This window comes from Lynx rufus, unplaced genomic scaffold (genome assembly GCF_022079265.1).
Source record: "Lynx rufus isolate CCGP_SWC_20201006 ecotype Redwood Valley unplaced genomic scaffold, mLynRuf1.p SCAF_5, whole genome shotgun sequence".
In the NCBI taxonomy this organism is placed as follows: domain Eukaryota; kingdom Metazoa; phylum Chordata; class Mammalia; order Carnivora; family Felidae; genus Lynx; species Lynx rufus.
Genome location: NW_025814867.1, coordinates 86531641 through 86544883, shown reverse-complemented (window position 1 = coordinate 86544883; position 13243 = coordinate 86531641). Strand labels below are relative to the sequence as shown.

The following is a 13243-nucleotide window of genomic DNA, read 5'->3' as shown; positions in this document are numbered from 1 at the left end:
GCAGGCTCCAGGCTCCAAGCTGTCATCATAGAGCCAGGCAGGGGGCTTGAACCCACGAACCGTGAGATCACATGACCTGAGCCGAAGTCGGACATTTAACCTACTGAGCCACCCAGGAGCCCCAAAAAACATTTTTCTTAAAGCAAGGAGAGATTTTTTTTTTGTCTGTCTTTGCTGGATTATTTTATTTCATACCCTCCCAGAAGTGGAATGCAGCCTCAGAATTCTAATCACAGGGGCGCCTGGGTGGCGCAGTCGGTTAAGCGTCCGACTTCAGCCAGGTCACGATCTCGCGGTCCCGGAGTTCGAGCCCCGCGTCAGGCTCTGGGCTGATGGCTCAGAGCCTGGAGCCTGCTTTCGATTCTGTGTCTCCCTCTCTCTCTGCCCCTCCCCCGTTCATGCTCTGTCTCTCTCTGTCCCAAAAATAAATAAACGTTGAAAAAAAAAATTAAAAAAAAAAAAAAAGAATTCTAATCACAGCCTACAGGAAGATGTGGCAGCCAGCCTCTCAGGATCATTCACAGTCTGTGAGGTGAAGCGTGTTCACTGCGATCGATAGGTAGTACTGGAGTATCTTTCCCCCATTTTTTATCTGTGAAACTGTCTATCTTTTATGTCATTTATCAAGTCAAAGGCATGCACTTTCACAAATCATTTTGAGATGGTAAAAATGGTCTCTTATTCCTCTGTACTCATGCATTCATTCAACAGATATTTATGGATTGCCTTGCATGTGGCAGGTTTTGTTGAACCATGAGTAAGGTATGTCGCTTGTGGACTGAGACAGTTAAAAGCCCACAGGCTCCCTTAGTCTCTCTCTTCCATTTTGGTGACAACTTGTTAAGATAGTAAACTTTAGAATCACAGCAGCCTAGATCCATAAATTATCTTAAGAAAAATAACTTCCTCAAGCTTAGTGTCCACTAGAAATAAACCTTCTTTGTGTTAAAACATTAAGATTTTGCAATGTTTGTTATCAGCACATAGCCTGGCATATAAAGGGTTGTTTTTGGTCTTTTATTGGTATGACAGTACTACTATAAATATTCTTACAATTTGCATATGTGCAAGAGTTTCTTGGATTTATATCCAGGAATAAAACTGCTAAGTTGCAGAATGTAAAGGCAAACAACTTTACAAGCTAATACCAAATTGTTCTCTGAAGTAGTTTTGCTACTTTGCACTCCTGCCAGCAGTTATAAAAGTTCTCTTTGCATCTTGGTAGCATTTGATTTTGGTCAGCCTTCTTAATCGAGAAGATGTAAAATGGTATCTACTAATGGCCTTAACTTACATTTCCTTATCTACTACTGGCCTTAACATTTCCATGATTTTTTATGAGGTTGGGCATGTTCTCATGTATTTTATTCACTTGTCATCTTCCATGAAATGCCCATTCATGTCATTTGCCCATTATTTATTGGGTTGTTTGTCTTTTACTTATTTCTTTTTTGGGGGGGTGCTATTTATTCATGACAAGTATCTCACATCCATGATCTTCTTTAGTCAGAAGTTCTTTGAAACGATGCCATCGGCCTTGACCAGAGTGGAGTCGTTTCTCTCACCCATCCTGTGAATGGTGCCGCCACAGATAGCGTAGGTTTTAAACTGGCCATTGAACCTGCCCGTCACCTTGTCAGCTTCAGCCACTTTCATGTGAATGGATGCGTGGTCCTTGGTGCCGATGATGCGGTTGCTAGAGGAGCATTTTCACGGCACATATAGGTCCACGAACTCGCTGGCATCATTTTGCCTGCCAAGGGTGCACCTGCTGCCACTGCCACTAGCGTGAGTACAGAACGTATTTCTTTATAAGAATTCTTTCTATATTCTGGATACAGTTTTTGTCAACTTACTTCTGTTGCAGATATCTCCTGGTTTATGGCATGTCTTTTTATAGTATAGAATGTAGTCATATTTATCATTCTTTTCCTTTACAGTCATAAAAGGTATTCTTCTACATAAAGATATCCTCCTATATAATTTTCTAAAAATGAGAATTTTACGGGGCGCCTGGGTGGCTCAGTCAGTTGAGCATCTGACTTCGGCTCAGGTCATGAACTCACTTTCGTGAGTTCAAGCCCTGCATCAGGCTCTGTGCTGACAGCTCAGAGCCTGGAGCCTGCTTTAGAATCTGCGTCTCCCTCTCTGCTCCTCCCCTTCTAATGCTGTCTCTCTCTCTCTCTCTCAAAAATAAATACAGATTAAAATAATAATAATAAAAATGAGAATTTTCCTTTCATGTTAAATCTTTAATCCATATAAAATTTTATTTGATATGACATAAGGCAGGGATCTTTCTTCACCTGGATTCACCAGAAGGCAGAGCTTGCAGCAGAAGGCTTATGTATCTTTTCATTATTAGGAAGAATATATCCCAGGGAGCAGAAATAATGGGAAAGAGGGAGTGGAGCATACGTAGAGTGGTAGCCCATATGGAAGTGTAACTGATTGCTCAATCCCATTGTACTGTCCTCCAGGAAGTTATAGAAAGTTTGTCACAGGATCATCCAACACAGGATAGAAAAAGGATCTGTCTAATGAGGTGGGATGTCTTCTCATCACGAATAGTTATAGGTTCACCCCTGCATTACCAGATTGCACATGGGTGGGTGGCAATGTACGCAGCTCAGGAATGAAGTGAGGCATTGTTATGTTGTGTATGCATTTAAAAAATGGCCACGTCCATTCCTCAAAAACCTAAAAATAGAACTACCCTACAATCCAGCAATTGCACTACTAGGCATTTATCCACGGGATACAGGTGTGCTGTTTCGAAGGGACACATGCACCCCCATGTTTATAGCAGCACTATCAACAATAGCCAAAGTATGGAAAGAGCCCAAGTGTCCGTTGATGGATGAATGGATAAAGAAGATGTGGTATTTATATACAACGGAGTATTACTTGGCAATCAAAAAGAATGAAATCTTGCCATTTGCTACTACGCGGATGGAACTAGAGGGTAATATGTGAAGCAAAATTAGTTAGAGAAAGACAAAAATCCTATGACTTCACTCATATGAGGACTTTAAGAGACAAAACAGATGAACATAAGGGAAGGGAAAAAAATAATATAAAAACAGGGAGGGGGACAAAACAGAAGAGACTCATAAATATGGAGAACAAACTGAGGGTTACTGGAGGGATTGTGGGAGGGGGGATGGGCTAAATGGGTAAGGGCCACTAAGGAATCTACTCCTGAAATCATTGTTGCACTATATGCTAACTAATTTGGATGTAAATTTTAAAAAATAAATAAAATTTTAAAAATGATAAAAAAGAAAAATAAAAAATGGCCACATCCAGCATAGAGCTGGTTGCTGGAGTAGCAACTTGAATAAGAGACAGGTGAGGCTAAAAGGATTGGAAAAGATGCATAAGTGGTGTGGTATCTGGTACAGGATCCAATTTCTTAGATAAAAAATGTTCATAGCAGGGCAAGTCTCTCCACATGATTCTATTTTGGGAGTGTCTTTGCTACTCCTGAGCCTTTGTTCTTCTGTATAGATTTTAGAATTAGCTGTGTAGTTTTTCATAAAACCCATTTGGGATTTTGATTAAGATTACTTTGGTATTTTTTGTTTTGTTTTGTTTTTAAATTAATTTATTTTAGAGTGAGTGCATAAGCAGGGGAGAGGAGGGGGGAGAGAGAGAATGAATGAATGAATGAATGAATGAATGAATGAATATCCCATTCAGCATGGAGCCCCACACAGGGCTCAATCCCACAACCCTGGGATCACAACCTGAGCTGAAATCAAGAGTCAGACGTTCAACTGACTGAGTCATCCAGGTACCCCTGATTAAGATTACTTTGAATCTGTAGATTAATTTGAGGAAATTTGGCATCTGTACAGTTTTGAGTGTTAAAATTCATAAACATTAGTATCTCTCTCCATTTATTAGTTCTACTTAATATCTTTGAGTATATTTCCCCTCTGTGTAAACGTTCTAATTACATGGTTCCCAAACTGATATCCCACTGAACTCAGAGTCACCATGGGATTTTAAATATTAGAGGGTATCGGTGATTGACATCTGTTGAGCACTGTGTGGACTTTGAGCTCTTGGGAGTTCACAGTTTCAACATTAAGTTGTGATACATTTGATAATGTCTGTTTTTATGAAGCAATTGCTGAGATTAAAAGTACAAAGATCAGCATGGAGCAGGAAATGAGTGTGGGCAGTGTCTGAGGTCTTGAGTTGTGCAGTGCCCATCAGGTGCATGTTTCCCAAAGTTGTTTGGACCTAACTACTAAATAAATGAAACCATTTGGAATTTCTTTTGTCATTTTTGAATAATTACTGGGAATAACAAGGGCACCGTGAGTTGAGAAGATTTGGGAACTTCTGTTCTAGGAACTTGGTATTTTTTTATTATGTTATAAATGGTATCTTTTCCCTTTCCCATTTCACTTTGGGAAATGCAGTTGAGTTTTGTGTATTCCTCTTTATCTTGGCAAAATTTGTGTTTACCTTAATAATTTATCATAGTTTTGTTGGCATTTTGTAGACAATCTTTTTAGTTGCAATTAATAACACTTGTTTCTTCTACCATAGCAAAACCATTGGAGGAAAAGAAGTAAATGGTAATAAACCCAGATAAAAAAATTTTCAAAGCATTTTTCACATCCTGCAGTCTCCTGTCCCCAGTCACTTCAAAAATAGTAATTCAGGTATTAATACATTTTATAGGTAATTGAATTGAAGGACTAGAGAGATAAGTGAATTGTCTTTCAGTAGTCAACTTGATTAGTTGCATAGTTTACTTGCCTAAACTGGCTAACATTGTTTATGTAGGTGAAAAACACATTTTGGTATTCTACGATGTTGACGTATATGTATATAACACTTTGCCAGGTGCTGTTGGGGAGTAAAGAGAGAGACAAAATTAGTACCTTCTCACAAAGGGAGTTTGGTAGAGGAAATATGATACATCATAATAGCTCATAATAGAAGCAGTGTCATAACCTGGTTAATGAGTATTTGCTAAATGTGTAACACATAGTGAAGTTCCCATTGTAGATGTTGTAACCCCGAAAGATGTAAGAACAGAAGAAAATGGGAATTTTTAACCTCTGCCAAATTGCATTTAATTTTGTACAGTGGTCTTTGTTTCACTTAATAGTAAAGCTAAATAAGTTTCACGTATTGTCTGTGAAGTGAAAAATGCAAGGACATTTTTAGCAGCCAATGGATTATTAGATTGGGTCTCTGTGGTATCTTATTTATTTCAAGTAGTGGTATTCATTCTACTTTTGTTGGTAATTTATTGAGGGGGAGAGAGAGAGAGAATCCCAACCAGGTTCTGTGCTGTCAACTGTGAGATCATGACCCGAGGCAAAATCAAGAATCTGCGCTTAACTGACTGAGCCACCCAGGTGCCCCAGTCCCCCCCTCCCCATTTTGGTCCCTTCCTCCCCCCCACAGTAACCAATCAAAGGTTTATCCTTCGATTAAAAAGATAATAAGCATGTGTTAGTGCATATGTGCATGTCTATGTGTTGACATGCCTTTTCTTTCCCCTTAGATAAATGGTAGCATATGATACTTCTATTTTTCTCCCATCTTTGATTTTCATTAGTAGCGTACCCTGAGATCACTCCATGGGGTAGAGTGATTTTCTCATTCATTTTCACATATAATACTTTAGTGGGTGATACATCTAGCTAATTAAACCAGTCTCCTATTTATTACTGTTTGAGATGCTTCCAGTCTTTTGCTGTTACAGGTAATACAACCCATTATTTATATATAATAATGTATATTTATATTTTTTATATTTGTTTATTATATTCATTATAAGAAATAAAAGGAAAACTATAATACACATTTGTAAATAACTTGATCACAACTACTCAAAAAATCAGTATGAAGTACCTGTATCTATCTGTTCATAGGCTTGACCTAATGCAATCTCATGTAGATGTACTGCCATTGATTACTCATCCAGCATGAGCATGTTGCTTTAAGTGATATGATATTACAGATGGTGAATAAACATCTCAGTAAAAGTGAACTGAGCAAAGTGAAGGTCAAGGTCCTCTTGGTTTCATAGTGGTTGCATGGCTGGAAAATTCAGTGAGAGTTAAAACTGTAAAAAATATATTTTAGGGGCACCTGGGTGGCTCAGTCAGTTTAAGCATCTGACTTGGTTTGTGGGTACGAGCCCCACATCGGGCTCTGTGCTGACAGCTCAGAGCCTAGAGCCTGCTTCCAATTCTGTGTCTGCCTCTCTCTCTCTGCCCCTCCCCTGCTCAGGTTCTGTCTCTCTCTGTCTAAAATGAATAAACGTTAAAAAAATTTCTTAAAAAATATATTTTATATGTAAAAGAGAACTATGCTCTAGGTTTATATATATATATATATATATATATATATATATATACACACACACACACACACACACACACACATATATACGTATATATTTTTATATATAACTAAACCATTGTACGGTGGGACATTCAAGAGTTATGAGGACTTGCTGACCCATTGCGAAATACTGGTTATCTGTGATCTCTGCTAACTACCAGTAGAACTCCTTTTAATTCCTATGAGTGTTTATAAAGTAAAACTTCAGAACTCTAAGTGTCCTTAAGTGCTTTAATCACATCCGGCATGTGTGTGTGTGTGTGTGTGTGTGTGTGTGTGTGTGGTAAAATATACATAACATAAAACTTAACATTTTCAAAACTTTTCTTATCCCAGACAGAAACTCTGTACCCATTAAACAATAAGTGCTCATTTCACTCTACTGTCAGGCCCTGGTGATCTCTATTCTTTCTGTCTCTATGAATTTGACTACTCCAGATGCCTCATGGAAGTGAAATTATACACTATTTGGCCTTTTGTGTCTGGCTCATTCTACTTAATGTTTTCAAAGTTGATGCTCATTAGAGCACATATCAAATTTCACTTCTTTTTTATAGATGAACATACTCTACAGTAGGTATATACCACATTTTGTTTATCCAATCCTCTAAGTTTTGGTACGTAGCTTTGTCACTCTCATTCAGTTCTAAGTATTTTCTAATTTCCATTATATCTTTTCTTAACTGTAAGTTTTTAGAGATGTTTTAAAATTTCCAAAACTTAAGGTATATTTTTCTGGTTTTCTTTTTGTTCTTGATTTCCAACTTGACTGATTTTGGTTAAGAGAATAGTGGAATTCTAATCTTTTGAAAATTTTCTTTGTCTCAAATTATTTTTATTTTGTCCTCATTCTCAGAAGAGTTTTGTTGAATCTGAAGTACGTTGGCACCTTCTCTCTGGACATTGAGAATGTTCCAATGTTTTTTGGCTGTTGTTGCTATCAGGAAGTAAGCTAAAGTCCAGTTGCCCCTTTTTCTCCTTTGGCTGATTTTTGGAACTCTTTGCTCTTTGATCTTAATTTCACTCTGATGTGTCTTTACTTTGGTGTGTAAATTACTTTTATCCTGCTTTTGATTTATTAAGTTTCTTCATCTTATGGATTTTGTGTCCTTCATCACTTCTAGAAATTTCTCAGCTACTAATTTATCTGGTAAACCATTCCTTCATTCATTATGTCCTTTCTTCTGAAACTCAAATAGTTATATCTTAGGTCATCCAACCTACTCATCTTACTTTTCTTTCATATTTTCTCTTTGTGTCTATGCAGCATTCTAGTTACTTTCTAAAGAGACCTACCTCACCCAGTTCACTAATTCTTCCTTCCACTAAGTCTGCACTCCTTTTTACTTCAAATGTCAAATTCAAATATTCAGGTATTATGGTTTTTTTTTTAAGTTTTTAAATTTGAGATTGAGAGAAACAGAATGGGGGGAGGGGCAGAGAGAGAGAGAGGGGGGAAAAAGAGAGAATCCCAAGCAGGCTCTGCACCGACAGTGCCTGTTGAAGGACTCGAACTCCCGAATCATGAGTTCATGGCCTGAGCCAAAGTTGGACACTTAACTGACCGAATCATTCAGGTGCCCCTTTCCAAAAGTTTTGTATGGTGGTTTTTCATATTTGCTTTTTTTCAAACTTCTGATACATATTCTGTGTCAAATCATTCTACATCTATTTATTTCACCAGTCCGTTTTGGCTAGTTCTGTCATGGTGCTTTGTTTCGTTTTCTGAATTTTCACTATGAGATGTTCCTTTTCCTTAGAATTTTATATTTGGGTATTATTTGAGATCTGAGTAGTACCCAAAAAGATCTAAAGTTCTTGTCATTTGATTTTACCATTCACTAGCATGACCATATTTAATTAAACCTATTTGGGAATTTGGGGGACCTCAGAGGTGGGATGAATTCATACCAAAAAACGTACATTTTGTTGTTAGGATTCCTCAGAGAACCTCACCCCCAGCCCCCACTCCACAGTATCACTGGACTCAAAATACTGAAGGTTTTCTTGTTCCGTTTGGCCCAGAGGGATTCATTCCTGATTTACTCTTGAACAGATTTTACTTTTTAGGTCCTGGTCTTGTGTGGAAGGGGCTTCTATTAGATTTTTCAATTCAGGCAGACTTGGCTTTATCACCTGTCCCCTGTGACAGCCGTCAAAGTGGAAATTTAAGGTCTCCAAGGGTTAGTCAAAAATCCTTCAAGAATAAATGGATTGGTAACTTGCTTACTCTTTGTTCTTGGTTTCACTTTGCTTTGGGCTCTATGGAAACATCCTTTTCATCTTAACTAGCCTATCCTTATAGATTTGATATATTATCCACTCCTTCATTTATTTGAGTTTGAGTCAGAGTTTCTTTACACTACTTTATTCTTTTCCAGTGCCCCAGTAGTCTTCTGTATCTCTTCCCCACTTTTCCTTTTCCTTTCTGGCTTTGCTACTAACAGACCTGATGTTATGGCCATTGCCACCAAATAAAAACACTCCTTTCCTTTTAATTTGTGAACTTGCCTTCCATAGCGTGTGTTGTACATTTGAGGTGATTAGTGATATTTTTAATCGATACTTTCTCTCAAAAGCTTTTGAAGCTTTTGTGAGGTGGGAAGGGAGGAGAGGCCAGTGTTTTGGGAGCTCTTATAGCTTATTGAGAGATTACTAGAAGTCTATCAAATAGTGTTAGATTTCATTTTTAAGGTACTGAAAACTTAAGATTCATTTGTTATTTATATAAAATGTAAGTAAAAAATATAAAGCAAGTTGTGCTTTTCAAATCATTTTTTAGTAGTGTATAGTTTGTACATTAAGTACCATAGTTGATCCAAGTTAGATTATAAAAAATATATCGATTTTTACTAGTTAAGACTGACTAGTTCCAGACACCACTCCTTTTTTTCATTTCTGTCGTATATTTAGCTTCCCCTGGTCTCCTTCAGTAGACAATTGAGGAATTGTTTGTTTTTGAGTCGTGTCACAATTAAACAATGGGCCTGTTAGAAAAGTACAGTGTGTTTTGGGGCTTTTTGTTTCGCCTACTTGTTTTTCACTGAAAAGTAGCAAAAAGTGAACAGATTTAGAGAGAAGCATTATTATCTTTTTTTTTTTAAGAAAACATTTTTGGGTAATGATGGAGCAAAACACTGGTAAATCAGAATTTTATCACGAATTGTTCTTATATTGTTTCTGGCTAAAATATAAGATGTAGAGAACCTTATCACATCGTCACTTAGCACTTTTTAGGCATTTGACACCATCAGTAGAAGCAACACACAGAAAAAAATAACATTGTTTTATGGAAAAGGATTAAAGACTAACGCCATGAATTAGCTATTAGAGGAAAAGTGTAAATCTTTCCAAAGATATTTTTGTTAATATAGGGTAGTTTATATGTTGTGTAGTGAAATGCTTTTTGATAGAGAACTAATAAATTTGGGAAGAATATTTCCTCTGGTGACAGAGTATATAGTACCTTAAATCAGTAACTATTAACTGTCTTTTTTTTTCAACGTTTATTTATTTTTGGGACAGAGAGAGACAGAGCATGAACGGGGGAGGGGCAGAGAGAGAGGGAGACACAGAATCGGAAACAGGCTCCAGGCTCTGAGCCATCAGCCCAGAGCCCGACGCGGGGCTGGAACTCACGGACCGCGAGATCGTGACCTGGCTGAAGTCGGACGCTTAACCGACTGCGCCACCCAGGCGCCCCAACTATTAACTGTCTTAATACATGCAAGGATCTGTGTTAAACATTAAAGGAGACAGTACAATATATAATAATAATAGTGGTGGTGGTGCCTTTCAATTGCTTGAAGTCTTTTTTTTTTTTTTTACGTTTATTTTTGAGACAGAGAGAGACAGAGCATGAACGGGGGAGGGGCAGACAGCGAGGGAGACACAGAACCGGAAGCAGGCTCCAGACTCTGAGCCATCAGCCCAGAGCGCGACACGGGGTTCGAACTCACGGTCTGCGAGATCGTGACCTGAGCTGAAGTCGGACGCTTAACCGACTGAGCTACCCAGGCGCCCCAATTGCTTGAAGTCTTGAGCAGGAAAGATACCTAAAAGAATAATTAAGGATGCACAGTTGTAACTCATTGCCAGAGTCCTTTAAAGGTTTTATTTTTAAGTAATCTCTAGGGGTGCTTGGCTGACTTGGTGGAACTTGTGACTCTTGATTTCGTGATTGTGAGTTCAGGCCCCACATTGGGTGTAGAGATGACATAAAAAAAATCATAAAGTCTTAAAAAAAATCTTTACACCCAACGTGGGGCTCAAATTTGCAACCTGGAGATCAAAAGTCCTATGCTCCACTGACTTAGCCAGCCAGATACCCCGAGGGTGATCCAATATATTAACATGATTAAGAAAAAAACAACAACGTGAGATTGAGTTGTTACTGACCTTGAATTCTGGTCTTAGTTTGTTAGTAATTAAATTCAGCCTACTTATTTTGGGGGGTGTTGGTCCTTCGCATAAAATAAGAAAGAGGGGCGCCTGGGTGGCTCAGTCGGTTAAGCGTCCAACTTCGGCTCAGGTCATGATCTCGCACTCTGTGAGTTCGAGCCCCGCATCAGGCTCTGTGCTGACAGCTCAGAGCCTGGAGCCTGCTTCGGATTGTGTGTCTCCCTCTCTCTCTGGCTCTCCCCCCATTCATGCTCTCTCTCTGTCTCAAAAATAAATAAACGTTAAAAAAAGAAAAAAGAAAGAAAGATGGACCAGGTAAATTCTAATCCAGCTTTATTACTCTCTGAATTAGTTTTCCTGTGTAACTTGTATTCAGAGGATGTGAGGGGCCTGTGTGGAGGTGGGGGGCGGGGGTCAGTCTTGTTCAGAGGATTTGAAGGATCATTTTGAACAAGGATAGACAGGAATGATCTTACATAGGAAATAATTCTTGCTGAACATTGAAAGATTTGGTTAGATACAGAAAGTACTGAAGAAAGTTTAAGAATGGAGAAATTTATACACAAAGATGAGTTAGGCCAGAAAATTCTTTGGTGTATTTGGGTAAAATGAGGCATATGATTTATGTGGTGCATTCATGATATCAGATCAATTCAGTAGTAAATGTCCCTAAATATCAGAGTTTAGTCCTCAGTCTGTTGCTTATGGGTAGCTCTAAGCAAAACCTGAATGCATGGAAACTCTTTAGGAAGCTGGTTAAAGCTTCTAACCTCTTCCTCTGAGCAGCAGTTGAAGACATAGATACTGGTTAGAGAAATCTTGAGATGAAGTGATGAAGTCCTCAGCTAAGCTGATGTTATAGTATCAAGGATTGTCATGCTTGTATTTACTAAGATCTAATCACTTATGAGGCATATTACTTAGAATTGTTCTTGTCATATTTGTCATCTTGAGTAATTTCATTAAGGATATCTGTGACCCATACGTTTAATGTTAAATTTGGGGGTTTATTTAGACATGTGTTGCCTGTAAGGTAATAACATCATGTTAATTGGGATTTCCTTGAGATAGCTAATTCAACTTTACCTGTAATATATAATCACCAAGAAGAATGTTGTGAAACAAATAATCTATTAGCTCCTCTTTAGTTCTATTGGACTGAATGTATGCAGCAAATTAAAAACCTACTGTGCAGTATATTAAAATAGAGCAGTAAAGAAAATTTTTTGGGTGAACAAAGTACTGTATATAGAAAGGCTGTGTTTTGAAAGAATGAATAAATATGTGTCTTTTGCCACCTCAGTAAAACAATAATTGGCGTATGAGGGTGAAGTGTAGAGCTGGGATATACTTTAAAGCAGCTGTTCTCAGTGTGGTGTGTGGTACCACTGGGGTTTATGAAGTCAAAACCTATTTTCATAATAATACTAAGATACTCTTTGCCTTTCATACTGTTGACACTTGCAGTGCTGCAGGTAAAACAGCCTACATTTTGGCACAAATCGAGGCAGTGGCCATACACTTGGAGGGTTTTTTTTGTTTTTTCTTTAAGACCAGTTTCACTTAAGAATGTACTTCGCGTTTGCAACTACGTAGGATGAACTGGAGGGTATTATGCTAAGTGAAATTAGAGAAAGACAAATATATGACTTCACTCGTGTGGAATTTAAGATACAAAACAGATGAACATAAGGGAAGGGAAGCAAAAATAATATAAAAACAGGGAGGGCGACAAAACATAGGAGACTCTTAAATACAGAGAACAAACAGGGTTGCTGGAAGGGTTGTGGGTGGGGGGATGGCCTAAATGGGTAAGGGGCATTAAGGAAGACAATTGTTGGGATGAACACTGGCTGTTATACACAGGGGATGAATCACTGGAATCTACTCCTGAAATCACTACATGCTAACTAACTTCGATGTAAACTTACAGATAGATAGATAAAATTTTTAAAAAATGTACTTCATGAAATCAATAAAATGTTTAATTTTGTTGTATCTCATTTTTTATTTTTTTAAAAAGTTTTTTTTAACTTTTATTCATTTTTGAGAGACAGAGACAGAGCATGAGTTGGGGAGGGGCAGAGAGAGAGAGAGGCACAGCATCCAAAGCAGGCTCCAGGCTCCAAGCTGTCAGCACAGAGTCCAATGCGGGTCTCAAACCCATAAACCGCGAGATCATGACCTGAGCTGAAGTCGGCGCTTAACCGACTGAGCCACCCAGGTGCCCCTCTCTTATTTTATTTTTGTTTTTGTTTTTGTTTTTATCTGGGGAAGGGGGGCAGGAATCTCAGGCAGGCCCCACGCTCAGCATGGAGCCCGCCCCAGGGCTTGATCTCATGACCGAGAGATCATGACCTGAGCTGAAATCAAGAGTCAGAGGCTTAACTGAGCCACCCAAGCACCCCTGTATCTTTACTTTTAAGTTCACTTTTAAAGTATTTTATGTAGCGGGGTGCCTGGG

General features: G+C 38.3%; 1 protein-coding gene and 1 pseudogene across 1 annotated transcript in view; one reads left to right on the top strand and one right to left on the bottom strand.

The window, feature by feature from the left end:
* The window catches only part of PIGX (phosphatidylinositol glycan anchor biosynthesis class X), an 85060-nt gene that overhangs the window by 66836 nt on the left and 4981 nt on the right, over nt 1-13243 (top strand). The gene's annotated exons all lie outside the window — the stretch shown is intronic.
* Nucleotides 1429-6499, bottom strand: LOC124526498 (40S ribosomal protein S21-like; annotated as a pseudogene).